Genomic DNA, 11549 nt, shown 5'->3' with positions numbered 1-11549 from the left:
TACAATAGCTGAGTAGACTGGTAATACAAATTCACTTATGAATAAATTTTCCTCTTGGTTCTGAAACTGGTATCAGTTTGTCTCTTATTGGGCTGAAATGCAACTTCATAGAAGGCAACTGCAAATGTATAATATACTGCATGTGTCTCTGTGTGTTTGTGCGAATTGTCACACTTAGAATGTGAAAAGACTAAGTGTGATTGTTATCTGTTTAAGACAACATTTGGCACCACATTGATGGACTGTGGAGAATTTAATTTCCTGTCTGCAAGGAGAGAGAGGAAGCTGGGATCTCAACTAAGACTGGACTTCATATGAGACATGAATTATGAGCCAAAAATTAACCTCAAATAACCCAAAATTTATGAGGCAAAAATTAACCTCTTATTCTGAAAAGAGAGGGTCAGAATAGTTATATGCTTAAAATGACCCATTCAGACAGATGTAGAGTTAGGACCCCAGCTCTCTGCTACATCTATTTTATGAAGCCAGATTTCTTGATCTTGTTCAATAACATTGCTTACTGCCTTTTGGATGGAACCCAGTCTTGCATTACCAGGAGGTTTGAGACGATTCAACACAAGTGAATATATTTTCTTCTTTTTTAGAGGATAGAAGAAATAAGAATCCTGAGGCTTTTCATCACAGTGTCATATTGAGCTGACACTATAGCCTTCTCCCATCCCTCAGCCTGACCCCCACTGCAGAAATCTGGATAAATTAAAGCCAAAATACTTAAGAAAGCTTGAAATAATGGAAGATCCCCAGGTGAAGTTACAAAGGAAAATAAGGACTCTTAAGTATCTTAGAGTCTTTTAGTAGACACAAGTCCTGTGTATTTAAAACAATATTTCAGGCTGGTAAAAATGAAGTAAACACTTTTCAGAGATCATTGTGTTATAAGAGTGCAGTAAAAGATCATTTCTGCCTGGGAAGAAATTTGTTAAGGAATAGATTATAGTTAGTTCTGTCTTTAAAAGTAAGACAAAAATTAAGGTGGAGGATATTTCAGGTGGAAATAAGTTTTTAAAAATGGAGTAAGAGAGCCATGTTTTTAAATCAAGTAAGTACACCGCTAGGATTAATCTAACTGTAGCAAATAATTTTCATTCGAAGGTATTTATTATATTACTGTCTCTAATAACTATACTAGCAAGACCTTGTGTTTGTCCAATTTTAGGAAAATATTTCACAATGTATAATAGATCCAATGTTATGTATCATTTTACAGTGATAATTATAAAGTCGTAGAAAATCTTGAAAATGTAATCTCAAGTAAAAATAGAATAATAATAAATAACATGATTATATTTATGTAAGAACTCCATTCTTGTGGCAAAGGACTGGACTATAATATACATAGATGAAAACTATTGTCTTAAAATGTTGAAATTATAGGCATTTATTCTCTTAAAGTACTTTAATGTTTTAAAATGAATTTTTTATAATATATTATATTAGGAAACACTATGTAGGAAATACTACGCAGTCTAAGTTGGCCTGAATTAAGCATGGGAAGTGGTAAGAGAAAAGACTGGAAAGATCAGTTAAAGATAGTTGAGAAGGTTTTGAATGGCACATTAGAGAATTTATATTTTTTTAGGCAATGAGTATCTATGGAAGACTTTCAAGTAAGGAAATAATAAGGACAGAGCATAGAAGAAGATTTTTCTCACAATTGTATATAGTATTGATTGAAGCAGAAAAAAAAAATTGAGACTGAGAAACCAAAAAATGTGCTACTGCAGTGGTCACCAGTTATGGTTTGAGTATGCCCCAAAGTTCATGTGTTAGAAACTTAATCAACCCCCAGTGTGGCAGTGATGAGAGGTGCAATCTCTAAGAGGTGATTAGGTTATGAAAGCAGAGCCCTATGAATGGATTAATATTATTGAGTTAGTTATTGTAGGGGTGGTTTCCTGAAAGAAGAATGAGTTCATCCCCTTTTCCTTTTTCTCTAATTCCTGTGCTCTCTAGCCTTCCCCTTCCACCTTCCTCCATGGGATGTTGTAACAAGAAGGCCCTTGTCAGGTGCCTCCAAAACTGTAAGACATAAATATCTTTTCTTAATAAAGTACCCTTTCTAAGGCATTCTGTTATAGCAGCAGAAAGCAGACTAAGATATCCACAGAGAGACAATGATAACCTGAACTGGTTTGACAGTAGCAGAAGTGAAAAGGAAGGAGCAGAAATGAGAAGCATTTTGAAACTCATATCATTCAGCTTGTTAATTGATGGAATGTTGGAGCATTAAGGAAAAAAATGAGTTCAAAGTTGAACTTGAAATTCCATGCAAGAATCTAGATTAAAGTTGGGATCACAAGGTGAAACTGATGGACAGTAAACAAGATATTTTGGATTTGCTGAGTGTGAGGTATATTGGAATATGTTCAATGGGCAACAACAACAAAAATATGGAGTTTAGCAGAGGAATCGAAGATAAAGGTGTAGGATGGGATAATCCTCTCATTGGAAATAGAGTTGTGAGAGTAGGTAAATTTATTCAAATGATGGAAAGAAAAAAATTAAAGGGACATGGAATGTTTCCACACTTAGAAATGAAGAGGAATGTTGAGAGCCACAGCGGAAGGGGCCCCAGCAAACTTCCAGCTGCTAGCTGATGATTGACTCACAGCGGCTGCAGCAAACTTCTAGCTGCCAACTGATTGACTCCTCTGCGTGATGCTCATTGGGCTGTTTCCTTTCAGACCACGGAGCTGCTCATTGGGGGACTTTTTTTGACTCCGCTCATGCGACCCAGCCAATCGGCCTCAAGAGCAGGAGAAGTCGTGGAGGTTAAGAGGCTTGTGGGAAGCCCGTGGTGCAGTTGGGCTCTGAAGGTTTTTCCTGAGGAGCTGTGTGGTTTGGTGTATAGTTCTAAAATTAAAGTTTGTTTCTTTTGACAAGTGGCTCCCGAATTGTGCCCAGCCAGACTGCGGCAAAGGAGGAAAAGGAAATAATAATAACTGAGTAAAGGATATTAGTAAGATATGAGAATCAGGAAAGTTTGGGGGTAGTAGACGTCAAAAGAGAAGAAAAGTTTAGAAAGGATATTGTCACCACTGTCAAGAGCTACAGAGAAATTATAAGAAAAAAAATAAAGAAATTTTGGATTTGGAGATAAGGACATGCCCCAGAGAAGTGTGTGGGTCTGAGGGTGGGTGGAAGTCAGATGGGAAGGCAAAGAGGGAGTGATTGATGAGAAAGAGTAGGCAGAAGGTACAGGTCCCACTTCTGAGAAGTGCAGCATCACACTAAAGAAGGAAAATGGAATTGGAGGTTTGGGCAAGATGGTGGGAGTATTTCAGGATGAGAGACACAGTAAAAATGAGAAGAAAAGAAGAAGTCATTCTCTGAATCAGGAGTGAATAGGAGAGAAAATTGGACATGGGGCTAATGTAGAATGATTTTAGTAAAGTGGGAAGCAAGATGATCTGCTGAGAACATGACAATTTGGTGACCTGGATAGAAAAATTTGCAGCCATTACAGTGGAAAGCAGGATGTGTTGGACAATGGGAGACCCAACTTAAAAGATGCTATTTTCTCCAACTTCACCCTCCTGTTGCACAGACCAGATTCTCCCTCTACACTCATGCTTGTCATCTCTCACCTCTGTGATGTAGCCGGGTCTTCTTTCCCTCTAATATCCTTCTCATCTTCCTCTAATACCTTCTACTTCACCAAGTCTGTTCTAAATCTCATGTCTTCCATCAATACCTCCTTGATGAACTCAGCCTCTGTGGCTTAACTCCTCCTTTTCAGAAGTCTTTGTGGCACTTTCAGTATTTTTAATGGAAAATATGCACTCTTAGAAAAACCACTTATAAAAGCTGTCCTTTGTGGACACAACTCTGAAGCTTTAGGGTGAATAGAGTAACTGGACAAAGTCAGAGCTTGGGGTACCTTCCTAGATCTAAATGATAGTAAACATAGCTAGCCCCTCATTGCATTCTTCTGAGTAGCCATCCGTGACAGACCAGCTTCTGGTCTTTAGGTGTCCCATATATCATAGTAATGGTGGTGGGGGTGATAGTTGACATTTGTTGAGCTCCAAGTATGTTCTAGTATGTTCCAGGCATTTAGCACATAGCAAGAACTCAATGAGTGTTTGAGAAATTCTCCAACTTTCACTTTGCCTTGGGATAGGATGGAGGAGAGTGCAAGGCAAGACCCTCAGTCCCCAGAGAGCCTCTGGACTTCATGTCATGGAAACTAGATCATTTTGATGAAGCTTGTCTGAACCCTGCTGTATTCAAGGTTTCCAGATAGCTGGATTGCATCTTGCATAACCTTGTGTTTATTAAAAGAGCGAGAAGGAATTCTGGCATCATATTCAAATTACCTTCTTCACTTAGGGGAAATGGTTGGCAAAGGAAAAAATAAATGATTGCAACACGGTATCGAGAATGAGGGCTAGTAAAGAGGAGGGAGTTTAGGTAAATATTGCTGCTCTATTTCTGCTGTTAATCATTCACAGGGCCAGGGGAGAATTTCTGCTCATCCATCTTCATTCAACAATCTCTGACCAGCCAGCTTCATGTCTGGAATTCAGGGACTTTTTGGTGAAGCAATTGCTAGTCAACTTTGGGATATTATGATAAACCCTAATCTTGGAAAGATCTAGGACTATAGAGATCAAGACTCCATCAGAGCCTTCTTCTTCCTCTGCTATTACAGGTGAGTGGACTACTGAACACTTGGGGGATCTAGGGGGTAAGGTTGATGGTTTGACCCTGTAGAGAGTGCAGGACTGGAACAATAAGACAGATAAAAACTCGACAGTGTTTTCAGCAGAAATCTTTGCAGAAGTATTGCATGAAGGGTGTTTGATTTGAAAAGTACTTTTAACCTGTTCTAAGCCTAGATTTTTAAAATTATAAATGGGGGAATAGTAATGTATGTTAATAAAGCAAAAAAGTAGTGTAAGACAATATTGCTCATGCTATTTTATCTAAGAGCTGGGTTTGTCTGTTGATTCTTCATCATCTCCTCACAAAGAGGAGTGGAGGCAAGAAGCCAATCTGACTTCCCAAGTGGAACCGTAAGAGACCTGGTTTTTATCGTCCGTACTCTGAAAATTGGTGCAATTTCAATAGAATGAAATTAGATTTTATTAACTTCTTCAAATTCCCATTGCTGACAGTAAAGTCCTTTAGATTTGGTAATGGAAGACATTGGTCAGCCTCCCAGCTAGTTTTCTCCCTCACTTTCCAAATTTGGCAATGTTAATTAGCCTTCCTTCTTGTACATCTCTTCTCCCTTGGTTGGACAGGGCACCATACTGTTTTGGTCCTCATTTTACTTATGTCTTTGCTGACTCTTATACTGTCCCTAAATATGGTGCTACTAGGAGAATGAAAAGTAGAGTATACGGAAGTGGCAGAAGAGATAAAGTGGTTCCAGGAACGGTGGGGTGTGGAAGCAAGTTCTTTCTGAAGTTTGCAAACAATGTGATTGAGAGCCCAGTGTAAGGAAGGAGACTCTGCCTAAGACTAGGGACAAATATTATCTTTCTCCAGAGGCAATCTGAGTTTATTTATTTATTTATTTTAATGAATTCTTTTTTTTAATATTTATTTTTTAGTTGTAGTTGGACACAATACCCTTATTTTATTCATTTATTTCTATGTGGTGCTGAGGATCGAACCCAGGGTATCCAATGTGTGAGGGGAGCGTTCTACCGCTGAGCCACAGCCAAAGTTCCCAGGCAATCAGAAATTTAAAAGGGGAATTCATACAAAAGAAATACATTAACTTAAACAAGAATCACTAAAGAAGGAAAAATTTAGGGATGGAAGATTTTCCCAATGTCTCTCAAATTGTACTTTCTTGTTAAGTGCTGACATTGCTTTTTACGAGACACTCACTGTGTTGACCATAGTTCTTGAGTTGGTTTCATTTCCCTTAGGGAACAAACAGGACAATATCACTGAACTCTGCGGCATTTGCTAGAGTCATCTCAGCTTTTTAGCGGGCAGTTACAGAATTGGTAGGCAATATAATAGATGCCTAAGTTTAAGTCACCTTTTAGATATGAGGAAACTGAGTTCTAAGAAGCTGATTGTAGCTTCCTGAAGATCACAGAATTAGATTGTGGCATCTCTAGAACTCAAGCTCAGTTCTCCTCAACTCACAAGTCCTCCATCCCCACGCTCTGTGGTTTGCTGATCTCTTTGCAAGTTCTGCTGAGTTACCCAAAGAGCAGCTGAGGAAGTAAACCAGGACATCTTGAGAGTTCATGAGGAAAATCTAAAGCCTGGTTCTTCTCTCTGCCAAGTTGACAAGGCACATCACACACATTCTTTCCTTTGGTCCTCAGTGAGATAGTTAACTTTTCTCACTCTGAAGGTAAAACTAAGTTGAGCTTCATTTTACAATTATTGGATAGCTATAATACATCAGTTACAATACCAGGTTAGAGATAGGAAGTTGAATAAATGCCTTCCTTGTCTTTAGGGTATCACAATATATTTTAAGAAACAATAGTAAATACACAGTTACAATATAAAGTGGAAGACATTGACTTTTCTTGATGGAGGCAGGCAATTCTTCAAGGAGGTGATATTTGATCTGGGTAGTGGAAAAAGGAGGCACCAAAGGTAAGAACATTTGTACAAATCCTTCCAAGGTGTTTTTAGATTTGTTTGTTTTTAATTCAGAATGTGTTTTGAGAAAGATGAATACCTTCATTAGGTAGAAGCATTATTCTATTTGCAAGAGAGGCAAGTAGGAAGTTTGGAGACAAATGGGGACTTATAAGGATTGGGGACCACATAAATGTTTAAGCAGAGTGATAATGTCAATTGCTTTTTAGAGACATTATATATCAATATGGAAGCTGGCTACAAATGTTTGGAGGTTTTTGCAGAAGTCTGAGGTGGGGTGAAGGGAATTATGAGAACTTAAACTTGGAAGTAGAACATAGGACAGAGTGACAGATTCTAGTGATCCTGCTCTGGCCATCTTGACAGGACTCGGTCATTCTGAACATGTAAAGCTGGCACAAGATGAGAGATGATGTTCCTGACTCAGGGTTCTCAACTGGGAGATGGGTGGTATCTTGTTACTTCAGCCCAAACAGAAAACAGAGGTAAAGCAGGAAATTTAATTTGAGATATGTTGGATTCAAAGTGCCTAGGAGATACAAATGACATGGTTGAAAAATCTGAACTTTGATAGAAACTTAAATTTTAAAAAGGTGTTTTTTTGCTTAAATAAGAAATCTAACAGGGTCCCAAGTTTTGGTTTACATTCAGGGTTGCAGGTGAAGAGGAAAGTATAATTATGTATTTCTGGATATACAAAGAAAACTCATAAATATTTGTAACTTTTGGGAAAGAGAAATTATTTAAATATTATCCCAGACAAAAAATAATTTGCTAAGATAACTAGTAAGAAGTACGTATTTCCTAAAGTTAAAGGTTACTTTCAAGCAGCAGAACAACCATCTCTAAAGTCTAGAAAACGCTTTTGTGGGAAATAACATTTGCAAAGTCAGTTTTACCATGCAGATATTATCTGCTCTTCTGCAGTTGCAGGGGAAGAGGAAATATTTCCTCCTAACTTTGCTAAAATTTCTTTCACCAACTTAGGAAAGACATAGTTTTAAGGTTTAGCACAGATATTTCACTAATTAGCAACCAGAATAAAGAAGACAGGCCTGAATGACTTAAAACTTACATGTAAGAAGATTCAAATGGGGCAGAATAAGGTAATTATTATAATTAAATTTAAGGAGCTCGTACATTTTTATATCTGTAGAAGCATTTGGGCCCAGAGGTCTATAAGTGACTCATGTCTGATGATGAGGGTCATAGGTGTGTGTGAGTTCCTCTCAGAAGACGGTTGAGAGTAAGACAGAAATAAACTCAAGGTAGCCCTTGGGACACCAGAGTCTCTCTGCTCTGGGTGTCACACTGGGTCTCAGTGTGCCAAGAGCCACAGAGGATATCAGACCAAGGGCTTCTGTGCCCATGTCGGTGGCTTTCACTCTGCACTGGAGTGTAAAGTTCCCCCTGGTGATGCAATCCATTATTCAGATCATTCTGAAGATGATGTTTTTGAATTCTAGGCACTCTTCTTCTTGGCAGAGTAACATCCCACGCCAATTCTAACATCTCTTCTGAATGTTTACTATGTGCCACCCAAACACCATCAAGTCCCTCTCAGCAATTTCTAAAGACATGTATGATTATTACTCTCATTTTTTTTCATTTGTTCTAATTAGTTACACATGACAGTAGAGTGCATTTCGATCATTCCCATTTTATAACAGAGGAAATGGGTGTGGAGGGGCTCAATGTCTTACCCACAGGCACTTGGTTCCTACATGGTGGAACCAGAATTTAAACTCACAGCATCTGGATCTGAGTCCAGATACAGTCCCAAGGTACTGGGAACACTGCCCTCCTCTGTCCCTAGCTCTGTGGCTGTGGCCTCAGAGAGAGACTCATCATGGGGTCATGTCTGTGTGTCTGTTTCATAACCCATGGAGGGAGGAGAATTAGTTTTTGTTTATTCTTTACCTCTTTCATTGCCCCTCCCTTACAATTGGTTGATGATTTGATGACTTAAGGTTAGTGATGTAAAAGGGCTTAGCATAAAATTGCTTGGGTCAATTTTCTTTAAAATACAGATGTGTGACAGGTATGTTAGAACATGCAGCAGTTCAGGAGGCTGAGGCAGGAGGATCACAAGTTCAAAGCCAGCCTCAGCAACTTAGTGAGACCCTAAGCAACTTAGTGTTTTCTCAAAATAAAAAATAAAGAAGGGCTGGGAATATGGCTCCCTGGTTTAGCACCCCTGATTCAATCCCTGGTCCCAACAAACAAACCATCATATAAAACCCCTGAAATGAACTCAAAATTATAAAACAAATAGTGTGGATATCAAACAGTATTATGTTAGCTTTTTACCACAGTGACCAAAATACTCAATAAAAACAACATAGAGGAAAAGAAGTTAATTTTAGCTCAAGGTTTTAGAGATTCAGTCCATGGTAGGCTGACTCCATTGCTCTGGTCTGAAGTGAGGCAGAACATTATGGCAGAAAAGTGTGGCAGAGGGAAGCTGCTCTGCTCATGGTGGTCAGGAAGCAGAGAGGAGAAAGTTGAGGGAAGATGGACCCTTCCAGGGCACACCCCCAGTGACCACCTCTTTCAGCCACACTCCATCTGCCTACAGTTACCACCAGGTCAGTGCATTCAAACTAGGATGGACTGATTAGGTTACAGCTCTCACAATCCAATCATTTCACTCTGAACATTCCTGCTTTAACACAGGAGCTTTCAGGGGACACCTCATAACCAAACCAAAACAAGTATCATTTCTCTTTGAGACACATTTCATCACTAGGTGCTTTGGGGTGTGCATTAATCAAACATACACTGAGGAATTTGACTTTGTGTGCTACATTGCTAGGTACTGTGTAGGGCAGCAATGAATAGATGGCCACCCTCTGACTTAAGGCATTTATAATCTAGTGGGGATGATAGACCTGAGATGTTCATTGCAAGGCAAGTCAGTGGAGAGTTATAAATACAAAACTGTACTTGGTACATGGACAGCTGTCCTGGAAAACAAGGGGACACCGGAGAAAGGACTGGCAGAATAAGTAGAAGCTAAAGAGGAAAGAGAGAGGGTGGGCGATGTGGGGAAGGGTAGGAGGTAGGAAAGTCAAGAATCCTGGTTGACTAGAACAGGTCAGATGGAGCACAGTGACTCAGTCCAAACTACTGACAAGTTAGTCACCAAAACTGATTGAGTGACTACTACTTCCTAAAGGCTCCATTCAATGGAACCAATTTGCTGAATATATCAAAATTTCATTTTACATAACATTGCTTAGGAAATATTTAGAATACATTTAATGATTACAAATATATTCTTTTTAAATGAATATTTTTGCAACATTTTAGCTATCTGAGTTCAATTTCTTAAAGCTAAGGATTTAAGCTATAACTGTAGTCATAAATATTTTTTCTGAAGATAGTCCACATATATATTTTTCTCATGAATATAACAATTGCAATAATTCATATGGGCAATTTTCACTTTATATTATCCTTTTGACTTTTTATCATCAAATTCTTTTGTCAACACATTTGTATTTTTAATATCATCAGTTTCATGGAAATTCAATATGATATCAAATCTACTGACTTATCAAATTTAAAGAAAATTATTGACTTCATAGCTCATAGAAGTATTTATTGGGTAGGAGAAATTTATCATATTTTGTAAATTTCACAGATGATTTAGTGGGCTAGCCTTCATGTTATGCAACTTGCCTTTCTCTCTACTGTCTTGAGCTTCACCAGATTGCAAGGGCAGAGAAAAGAGAGACTAGAGATGGGGAGGGGCTGCTAGGGAATGAGAGGGGGAATGGAGGTAGAGAGAGAGTAAGAGCCAGAGAAAGAAGGAGAGACTCTTCCCAACCTCATTAGACCACATGGATTCATGTAGTATAAATTCTGCAAGCATATTTCAGTCAACAAATTCATCAGGTAAATTCTTCAGTAGGTGTAACAAGGAATTGACAGATGTCCTGGTGGCTGCCTATAAAGCTCATGGGACAGAATGTGTGTTCATGCCTTAAAACAGGTGAAGAAATGACTTCACAACTGAGTTTTAGTTTCCAGGTGTCTACTCCATGCAGAATCTTGGTCCCTTTACATTGTGTGAAGGACCCACTATGAACTACTACCACCCCCATAATGTGGGAGAGAAACATCTTCGAGAGAAATATTGAGGGAAGCCCCTTTTCTTTCAATACTAGGGATTGAACTCTGAGGATCTCTAACACTGAGCTACATCCCTAGTCCTGTTTACTTTTTCTTTGTGAGATAGGGTTTATTTAAGTTGCCCAGGCTGGTTTTGAACTTGCAATTCTCCTGCCTCAGCCTCCTGAGTAGCTAGTATTACAGGCATATACCACTACACCCAGCTGAACTCCCTCTTCTTAAATGGCCATGAGCTTAGTATGAATTATAAATACAAGAGAGTGCTGAAACTCTGGTGCTATTTCCTTGTTCAGATCATATGCATGGCTCACCTGGTAGTTTGCAATGTCATCTTAATCAACCTCTCTGTTTCTTTTCTGTCTCCTTCTGCCATAGTGATCTTAAACCACACAATTGTGTTACACCTTAGCTAAAAACAAATGCACAAATCAAAAACTAAAACAAAAATGAAAAACAATGACTCTTTATTCCCCAAAGGGTAAAATCTATGAATTCTTAAACTTGACTCTCACAGCCCCTTCAGACATAGCTAAAAGTTTCCCCCTCCTATCCCCTTATCACAGACACTACTAACATCCCAAACAGAAGAATTATCTGCTATTCCCCTAGTATGACCTGCATTTATCCTCTAACTTCACAGCATACCTAGCTCAGATGTGGCCCCCTCTCTAAATCCTTCTTCCTCTCTCCACTTGCAATTCATCTGTCTTCTAAGAGGATACTTCTGCATAGGCCATCCCCCACTGTCTTGTCTCGTGTGTGATGTTTATGCTCTTTTTTCTTTCAATCTAGGCTGAAATTTCCTT

This window comes from Callospermophilus lateralis, chromosome 13 (assembly GCF_048772815.1).
Source record: "Callospermophilus lateralis isolate mCalLat2 chromosome 13, mCalLat2.hap1, whole genome shotgun sequence".
NCBI lineage: Eukaryota > Metazoa > Chordata > Mammalia > Rodentia > Sciuridae > Callospermophilus > Callospermophilus lateralis.
Note: the sequence above shows the minus strand (reverse complement) of the source record.